Raw genomic sequence first — 10,053 nt, 5'->3', positions numbered from 1 at the left:
CCAAGGTAAGGAGCAGCAGCTGTGCTTTGCTGGAGCAGCCGTGAAGAGATATTCCATGTACAAGCCTTGTCTAACTCAATGAAACTAAGCCATGACATGTAGGGCCACCCAAGATGGATGGGTCATGGTGGACAGTACTGACAAAATGTGGTCCACTGGAGAAGGGAATGGCAATACTGATCACTTCAGTATTGTTGCCTTGAGAACCCCATGAACAGTATGAAAAGACAAAAAGATAGGACATGGAAAGATGAACTCCCCAGGTCTTTGGTGCCCAATATGCTACTGGAGATCAGTGGAGAAATAACGCCAGAAAGAATGAAGAGATGGAGCCAAAGCAAAAACAACACCCAGTTCTGGGTATGACTGGTGATAGAAGCAAGGTCCAATGCTATAAGAGGAATATTGCATAGGAACCTGGAATGTTAGATCCACGAAACAAGGCAACTTAGAAGTGATCAAACAGGACAAGGCAAGAGTGAACATCAACATTTTAGGAATAAGTGAACTAAAATGGACTGGAATGGGTAAATTTAACACAGATTAAATATATTATATCTACTATAATAGTAGATATTTATTATATCTACTACTGTGAGCAAGAATCCTTTAGAAGAAATGGAGTAGCCATCATAGTTAACAAAAGAGTCCAAAATTCAGTACTTGAATACAATCTCAAAAATGACAGAATGATCTCTGTTCATTTCCAAGATAAACCATTCAATATCACAGTAACCCAAGTCTATGCCCCGACCAGTAATGCTGAAGAAGCTGAACGGTTCTATGAAGACCTACAAGACCTTCTAGAATTAACACCCCAAAAAGATGTCCTTTTCATTATAGGCGACTGGAACACAAAAGTAGGAAGTCAAGAAACACCTGGAGTAACAGGCAAATTTGGCCTTGGAATACGGAATGAAGCAGGGCAAAGACTGATAGAGTTTTGCAAAAGAATGCACTGGTCATAGAAAATACCCTCTTCCAGCAACACAAGAGAAGACTCTACACATGGACATCAACAAATGGCCAACACCAAAATCAGATTGATTATACTCTTTGCAGCCGAAGATGGAGAAGCTCTATACAGTCAGCAAAAACAAGACCGGGAATTGACTGTGGCTCAGATCATGAACTCTTTATTGTCAAATTCAGACTTAAATTGAAGAAAGTAGGGAAAACCACTAGACCATTCAGGTATGACCTAAATCAAACCCTTTACGATGATACAGTGGAAGTGAGAAATAGATTTAAGGGCCTAAATCTGATAGACCACATGATGAACTAGGACAGAGGTTGATGACATTGTACAGGAGACAGTGATCAAGACCATCCCCAAGAAAAAGAAATGCAGAAAAGTAAAATGGCTATCTGAAGAGGCCTTACAAATAGCTGTGAGAAGAAGAGAAGTGAAAAGCAAAGGAGAAAAGGAACGATATAAGCATCTGAATGCAGAGTTTCAAAGAATAGCAAGGAGAGATAAGAAAGCCTTCCTCAGTGATCAGTGCAAAGAAATAGAGGAAAACAACAGAATGGGAAAGACTAGAGATCTCTTCAAGAGCATTAGAGATACCAAGGGAATATTTCAGCCAAGATGGGCTCAATAAAGGACAGAAATGGTATGGACCCAACAGAAGCAGATGATATTAAGAAGAGGTGGCAAGAATATACAGGAAAACTACACAAAAAACATCTTCACAAACAAGATAATCATGATGGTGTGATCACTCACCAGGAGCCAGACATTTTTGAATGTGAAATCAAGTGGGCCTTAGGAAGCATCACTACAAACAAGGCTAGTGGAGGTGACGGATTACAGTTGAGCTATTTCAAATCCTAAAAGATGATGCTGTGAAAGTGCTCCACTCAATATGCCAGCAAATTTGGAAAACTCATCAGTGGCCACAGGACTGGAAAAGGTCAGTTTTCATTCCAATCCCTAAGACAGGCAATGCCAAAGAATGTTCAGATTACCACACAATTGCACTTAACTCAGATTCTAGTAAAGTAATGCTCAAAATTCTCCAAACCAGGCTTCAACAATATGTGAACCGTGAACTTCCAGGTGTTCAAGCTTGTTTTACAAAAGGCAGAGGAACCAGAGATCAATTTGCCAATATCCGCTGGATCATCAAAAAAACAAGAGTTTCAGAAAAACATATATTTCTGCTTTATTGACTATGCCAAAGCCTTTGACTGTGTGGATCACAATAAACTGTAGAAAATTCTGCAAGAGATGGGAATACCAGACCACCTGACCTGCCTCCGGAGAAATCTATATGCAGGTCAGGAAGCAATAGTTAGAACTGGACATGGAAAACAGACTGGTTCCAAATAGGAAAAGGAGTACGTCAAGGCTGTATATTGTCACCCTGTTCATTTAATTTATATGCAGATTACATCATGAGAAATCCTGGGCTGGAAGAAGCACAAGCTGGAATCAAGATTGCTGGGAGAACTATTGATAACCTCAGATACGGAGATGCTGTTGCTAAGTTGCTTCAGTTGTGTCCAACTCTGTGCAACCCCATAGAAGGCAGCCCACCAGGCTCCCCTGTCTCTGGGATTCTCCAGGCAAGAACACTGGAGTGTGTTGCCATTTCCTTCTCCAATGCCTGAAAGTGAAAGTGAAGTTGTTCTGTCATGTCCGACTCCTAGCAACCCCATGGACTGCATCCTACCAGGCTCCTCTGTCCATGGGATTTTCCAGGCAAGAGTACTGGAGTGGGGTGCCATTGCCTTCTCCCAGATATGCAGATGACACCATTCTTATGGCAGAAAGTGAAGAAGAACTAAAGAGCCTCTTGATGAAAGTAAAAGAGGAGAGTGAAAAAGTTGGCTTAAAGCTCAACATTCAGAAAACTAAGATCATGGCATCCGGTCCCATCACTTCATGGCAAATAGATGGGGAAACAAAGGGAAGAATGACAGACTAATTTTGGGGGCTCCAAAATCACTGCAGATGGTGACTGCAGCCATCAAATTAAAAGACACTTACTCCTTGGAAGGAAAGTTATGACCAACCTAGACAGCATATTGAAAAGCAGAAACATTACTTTACCAAGAAAGGTCCATGTATTCAAAGCTATGATTTTCCCAGTAGTCATGTATGGATGCGAGATTTGGACTGTAAAGAAAGCTGAGTGCCAAAGAATTGATGTTTTTGAGCTCTGATGTTGGAGAAGACTCTTGACTGCAAGGAGATAAAACCAGTCCATCCTAAAGGAGATCAGTCCTGGTTGTTCTTTGGAAGGACTGATGCTGAAGCTGAAACTCCAATACTCTGGCCACCTGATGCGAAGAGCTGACTCATTTGAAAAGACCCTGATGCTGGGAAAGATTGAAGGTAGGAGGAGAAGGGGACGACAGAGGATGAGATGGTTGGATGGCATCATTGACTCAATGGACATGAGTTTGAGTAAACTCCGGGAGTTGTTGATGGATATGGAGGCCTGGCATGCTGCAGTCCCTGGGGTCACAAAGAGTCAGATATAACTGAGCGACTGAACTGAATTGAACAGAGGAACATACATATCAATAATTATGTCAAATGTAAGAGGATTAAATGCTCCAAGAAAATGGATAGACTGCCTGAATGGATATAAAAACAAGATATTTATACATATAGGCGATCCACTTCACACCTAGGGACACATATAGACTAAAAGTGAGGAGACATGGTAAAACATATTTCATGCCTTTGGAAATCAAAAGAAAGCTGGAGTAGCAATACTCATTTCAGACAAAATAGACTTTTAGATAAAGACTATTACAAGAGACAAGGAAGTATACTACATAATGATCAAGAGATCAATCCAAGCAGAAGACGTAACAATTGTAAATATACATACGTCTAACATGGGAACATCTCAATATGTAGGGAAAATGCTAACAGTCATTAAAGAAAAATCTACAATAACATAATAATATTGGAGACTTGAACACCTCACTTATATAAATGAACATGTCATCCAAACAGAAAATAAGGAAACCACAAAACTTAAATGACACATTGACCATATACTTAATTCATATTTGTAGACCATTCCATTCAAAAGCAGCAGAATACACTTTCTTCTCAAGTGCGGGCAGAACATTCTGTAGGATAGATCACATCTTGGGCCAAAAATAAAGCCTTAGTAAATTTAAGAAAACTGAAATCATTTCAAGCATCTTTTCTGACTGCATTCCTAGGAGATTAGAAATCAATTACAGGGAAAAAAACTATAAAAAACACAAACACATGGATGCTAAACAATATGTTTATAAGTAACCAATGAATCACTGAACAAGTCTAAGAGGACATTAAAAACATATCTAGAGATAAATGCCAACAAAAGCATGATGATCCAAAATCTATGTGACGCAGTAAAAGCAGTTCTAATAAGGAAGTTTATAGCGATCAATCTTACCTCAAGAAGCAAAAAATCCCAAATAAACAACATAATCTTACACCTAAAGCAATTAGAGAGAAACAAACAAAACCCAAAGTTAGTGGAAAGAAATAAATCACAAAGATCAGAGCAGAAACAAATGAAATCAGACAGAGAAAATAATAGCAAAAATCAATGAAATGGAAAGCTGGTTCTTTGAGAAGATAAATAAAATTGATAAATCTTTAGCCAGGCCCATCAAGAAAAGAAGAGAGGACTCAGATAAAAAAATTAGAAATAAAAAAGGAGGAGTTACAATAGACATCACAGAAATACAAATGATCATAAAGGACTACTACAATACCAAAACAATGGACAGCCTGGAAGAAACAGAAAAATTCTTAGAAAGGTACAACCTTTCAAGACTGAAATAGGAACAAATAAAAAATATGAATAGAGCAATCACAAGTAATGAAATTGAAACTGTGATTAAAAATCATCCAACAAATAAATGTCCAGGACTAGATGGCTTCACGGGCAAATTCTGTTAAACATTTAGAGAAGAGCTAACACCTATCCTACTCAAACTCTTCCAGAAAATTGCAGAGGAAGGTAAACTTCCAAACTCATTCTATGAGGCCACCATCACCCTAATACCAAAACCTGACAAAGATGCCACAAAAAAAGAAGACTACAGGCCAATATCACTGATGAACATAGATGCAAAAATCCTTAACAAAGTTCTAGCAATCAGAATTCAAGAACACATTAAAAAGATCATACACCATGACCAAGTGGGCTTTATCCCAGGGATGCAAGGATTCTTCAATATCCACAAATCAATCAATGTAATACACCACATTAACAAATTGAAAAATAAAAACCATATGATTATCTCAATAGATGCAGAGAAAGCCTTTTACAAAATTCAGCATCCATTTATGATAAAAACTCTCCAGAAAGCAGGAATAGAAGAAACATACCTCAACATAATAAAAGCTATATATGACAAACCCACAGCAAACATTATCCTCAATGGTGAAAAATTGAAAGCATTTCCTCTAAAATCAGGAACAAGACAAGGGTGCCCACTTTCACCATTACTATTCAACATAGTTTTGGAAGTTTTGGCCACAGCAATCAGAGCAGAAAAAGAAATAAAAGGAATCCAAATTGGAAAAGAAGAAGTAAAACTCTCACTATTTGCAGATGACATGATCCTCTACATAGAAAACCCTAGAGACTCCACCAGAAAATTACTAGAACTAATCAATGATTATAGTAAAGTTGCAGGATATAAAATCAATACACAGAAATCCCTTGCATTCCTATACACTAATAATGAGAAAACAGAAAGAGAAATTAAGGAAACAATTCCATTCACCATTGCGACGGAAAGAATAAAATACTTAGGAATATATCTACCTAAAGAAACTAAAGACCTATATATAGAAAACTATAAAACACTGGTGAAAGAAATCAAAGAGGACACTAATAGATGGAGAAATATACCATGTTCATGGATTGGAAGACTCAATATAGTGAAAATGAGTATACTACCCAAAGCAATTTATAGATTCAATGCAATCTCTATCAAGCTACCAACGGTATTCTTCACAGAGCTAGAACAAATAATTTCACAATTTGTATGGAAATACAAAAAACCTCGAATAGCCAAAGCTATCTTGAGAAAGAAGAATAGAACTGGAGGAATCAACCTACCTGACTTCAGGCTCTACTACAAAGCCACAGTCATCAAGACAGTATGGTATTGGCACAAAGACAGAAATATAGATCAATGGAACAAAAGAGAAAGCCCAGAGATAAATCCACACACATATGGACACCTTATCTTTGACAAAGGAGGCAAGAATATACAATGGAGAAAAGACAATCTCTTTAACAAGTGGTGCTGGGAAAACTGGTCAACCACTTGTAAAAGAATGAAACTGGAACACTTTCTAACACCATACACAAAAATAAACTCAAAATGGATCAAAGATCTAAACATAAGACCAGAAACTATAAAACTCCTAGAGGAAAACATAGGCAAAACACTCTCCGACATACATCACAGCAGGATCCTCTATGACCCACCTCCCAGAATATTGGAAATAAAAGCAAAAATAAACAAATGGGACCTAATTAACCTTAAAAGCTTCTGCACAACAAAGGAAACTATAAGCAAGGTGAAAAGACAGCCTTCAGAACGGGAGAAAATAGTAGCAAATGAAGCAACTGACAAACAACTAATCTCAAAAATATACAAGCAACTCCTGTAGCTCAATTCCAGAAAAATAAATGACCCAATCAAAAAATGGGCCAAAGAACTAAATAGACATTTCTTCAAAGAAGACATACAGATGGCTAACAAACACATGAAAAGATGCTCAACATCACTCATTATCAGAGAAATGCAAATCAAAACCACAATGAGGTATCATTTCACGCCAGTCAGAATGGCTGCGATCCAAAAGTCTACAAGCAATAAATGCTGGACAGGGTGTGGAGAAAAGGGAACCCTCTTACACTGTTGGTGGGAATGCAAACTAGTACAGCCACTATGGAGAACAGTGTGGAGATTCCTTAAAAAACTGGAAATAGAACTGCCTTATGATCCAGCAATCCCACTGCTGGGCATACACACTGAGGAAACCAGAAGGGAAAGAGACTCGTGTACCCCAATGTTCATCGCAGCACTGTTTATAATAGCCAGGACATGGAAGCAACCTAGATGTCCATCAGCAGATGAATGGATAAGAAAGCAGTGGTACATATACACAATGGAGTATTACTCAGCCATTAAAAAGAATACATTTGAATCAGTTCTAATGAGGTGGATGAAACTGGAGCCTACTATACAGAGTGAAGTAAGCCGGAAAGAAAAACACCAATAGAGTATACTAAGGCATATATATGGAATTTAGAAAGATGGTAACGTTAACCCTGTATACGAGACAGCAAAAGAGACACTGATGTATAGAACAGTCTTATGGACTCTGTGGGAGAGGGAGAGGATGGGAAGATCTGGGAGAACGACATTGAAACATGTATAATATCATGTATGAATCGAGTCACCAATCCAGGTTCAATGCACGATACTGGATGCTTGGGGCTGGTGCACTGGGACGACCCAGAGGGATGGAATGGGGAGGGAGGACGGAGGAGGGTTCAGGATGGGGAACACATGTATACCTGTGGCGGATTCATTCAATATTTGGCAAAACCAATACAATATTGTAAAGTTTAAAAAAAAATGTTATATAGACAAAAAAAAAAGATATTAAAGGAAATGTTCTCTAGGCAGAAGTCAGTCTCAGGTGAATGCACAGATATATAGACAGAGAAAATATATTTATATTGTATATAAATACAAATATATTTATATTTTAAATATAAATATATTTGTAAAAATATATTTATATTGTATATAAGCAATATTATAAAATGCAATTTTTATTGTGCATGTAAACAATAGTTATGTTTTATCTATAATGTTTAATTTGCATAATGCTTTAATGTCATTTTGGGTTTGTCTTAATCCATCGTGGTTGCTGTAACAGAATACAATAAACCAAGTAGCTTAAACAACAAATACTTATTTCTCACATATGTGGAGGCAGGGAAGATCAAGGCATAAACAGATTTTCTGTCTGGAGAAGGACTGTTTCTTGGTTTATAGACAGTCAGTCATCTTCCTGATGTGTCCCTTCAAGGCAGAAGGGAAGGAGTTGTCTGAGGTCTGTTTGATAAGGGTACTATTCCATTGATGAGAGCTCTGCCCTCATGACCTAACCATCTTTCTAACAGAAATACCTTGGTCATTAGGTGCTCAACATATGTATTTTGGGGGAACACAAAAATTCAGTGGGTAGCAGTGTTTGTAGAAATATTTGTTTGTGCATATTAGTAAGAGGTTGAGATACATGCTCACTATGTAAATTCTATTTGGTGTTATTGGGAAGAAGGCAAAAGTTTATACTTCTTTCAGTTCAGTTCAGTTCAATTCAGTTGCTCAGTCGTGTCTGACTCTTTGCGACCCAATGAATCGCAGCACGCCAGGCCTCCCTGTCCATCACCATCTCCTGGAGTTCACACAAACTCATGTCCATTGAGTCGGTGATGCCATCCAGCCATCTCATCCTCTGTCATCCTCTTCTTCTCCTGCCCCCAATCCTTCCCAGCATCAGAGTCTTTTCCAATGAGTCAACTCTTCATGTGAAGTGGCCAAAGTATTGGAGTTTCAGCCTTAGCATCAGCCCTTCCAATGAACACCCAGGACTGATCTCCTTTAGAATGGAATGGTTGGATCTCCTTGCAGTCCAAGGGACTCTCAAGAGTCTTCTCCAACACCACAGTTCAAAAGCATCAATTCTTCAGTGCTCAGCTTTCTTCACAGTTCAACTCTCACATCCATACATGACCACAGGAAAAACCATAGCCTTGACTAGATGCACCTTTGTGGACAAAGTAATGTCTCTGCTTTTCAATATGCTATCTAGGTTGGACATAACTTTCCTTCCAAGGAGTAAGCGTCTTTTAATTTCATGGCTGCAATCACCATCTGCAGTGATTTGGAAGCCCCCAAAAATAAAGTCTAACACTGTTTCCACTGTTTCCCCATCTATTTCTCATGAAGTGATGGAACCAGGTGCCATGGTTTTCATTTTCTGAATGTTGAGCTTTAAGACAACTTTTTCACTCTCCTCTTTCACTTTCATCAAGAGGCTTTTGAGTTCCTCTTCACTTTCTACCATAAGGGTGGTGTCATCTGCATATCTGAGGTTATTGATATTTCTTCCAGCAATCTTGATTCCAGCTTGTGCTTCTTCCAGCCCAGGGTTTCTCATGATGTACTCTGCATAGAAGTTAAATAAGCAGGGTGACAATATACAGCTGTGACGTACTCCTTCTCCTATTTGGAACCAGTCTGTTGTTCCATGTCCAGTTCTAACTGTTGCTTCCTGACCTGCATATAGGTTTCTCAAGAGGAAGGTCAGGTGATCTGGTATTCCCATCTCTTTCAGAATTTTCCACAGTTTATTGTGATACACACAGTCAAAGGCTTTGGCATAGTCAATAAAACAGAAATATATGTTTTTCTGGAACTCTCTTGCTTTTTCAATCATCCAGCAGATGTTGGCAATTTGATCTTTGGTTCCTCTGCCTTTTCTAAAACCAGCTTGAACATCAGGAAGTTCACGGTTCACATATTGCTGAAGCCTGGCCTGGAGAATTTTGAGCATTACTTTACTAGCGTGTGAGATAAGTGCAATTGTGCGGTACCTTAAGCATTCTTTGGCACTGCCTTTCTTTGGGATTGGATGGTGTAAAGAAAGGGAAATTGATCAACTCCATGTGTTAGGGATCACAAAAAACAACACAGAAGGGAATGAGCTGAAAATTAAAAGCACAAGGGAGTGAGATCAGAAAGCAATTGAGGGGGCTCTTTTGAGGAAGAGACATGTGACAAAATCTCCAGAAATCTTATATGATCTGCTGTTACAGGGCAGCATTTGAGGTTGACCTGGATTCTAGGGTATGAGGAAAGACATTATGGAGAGGCTTGGAAACATACAATGCCCTACTTAGGAACTTGGATTTTATGTTGTAAGAAATGAGAAAATGTCATCAATTTAAAGGTATTTGTGATTGTCTGACTTGAATGGAAATGAGATGTGGG

This window comes from Bos indicus, chromosome 1 (genome assembly GCF_029378745.1).
Source record: "Bos indicus isolate NIAB-ARS_2022 breed Sahiwal x Tharparkar chromosome 1, NIAB-ARS_B.indTharparkar_mat_pri_1.0, whole genome shotgun sequence".
NCBI lineage: Eukaryota > Metazoa > Chordata > Mammalia > Artiodactyla > Bovidae > Bos > Bos indicus.
Note: the sequence above shows the minus strand (reverse complement) of the source record.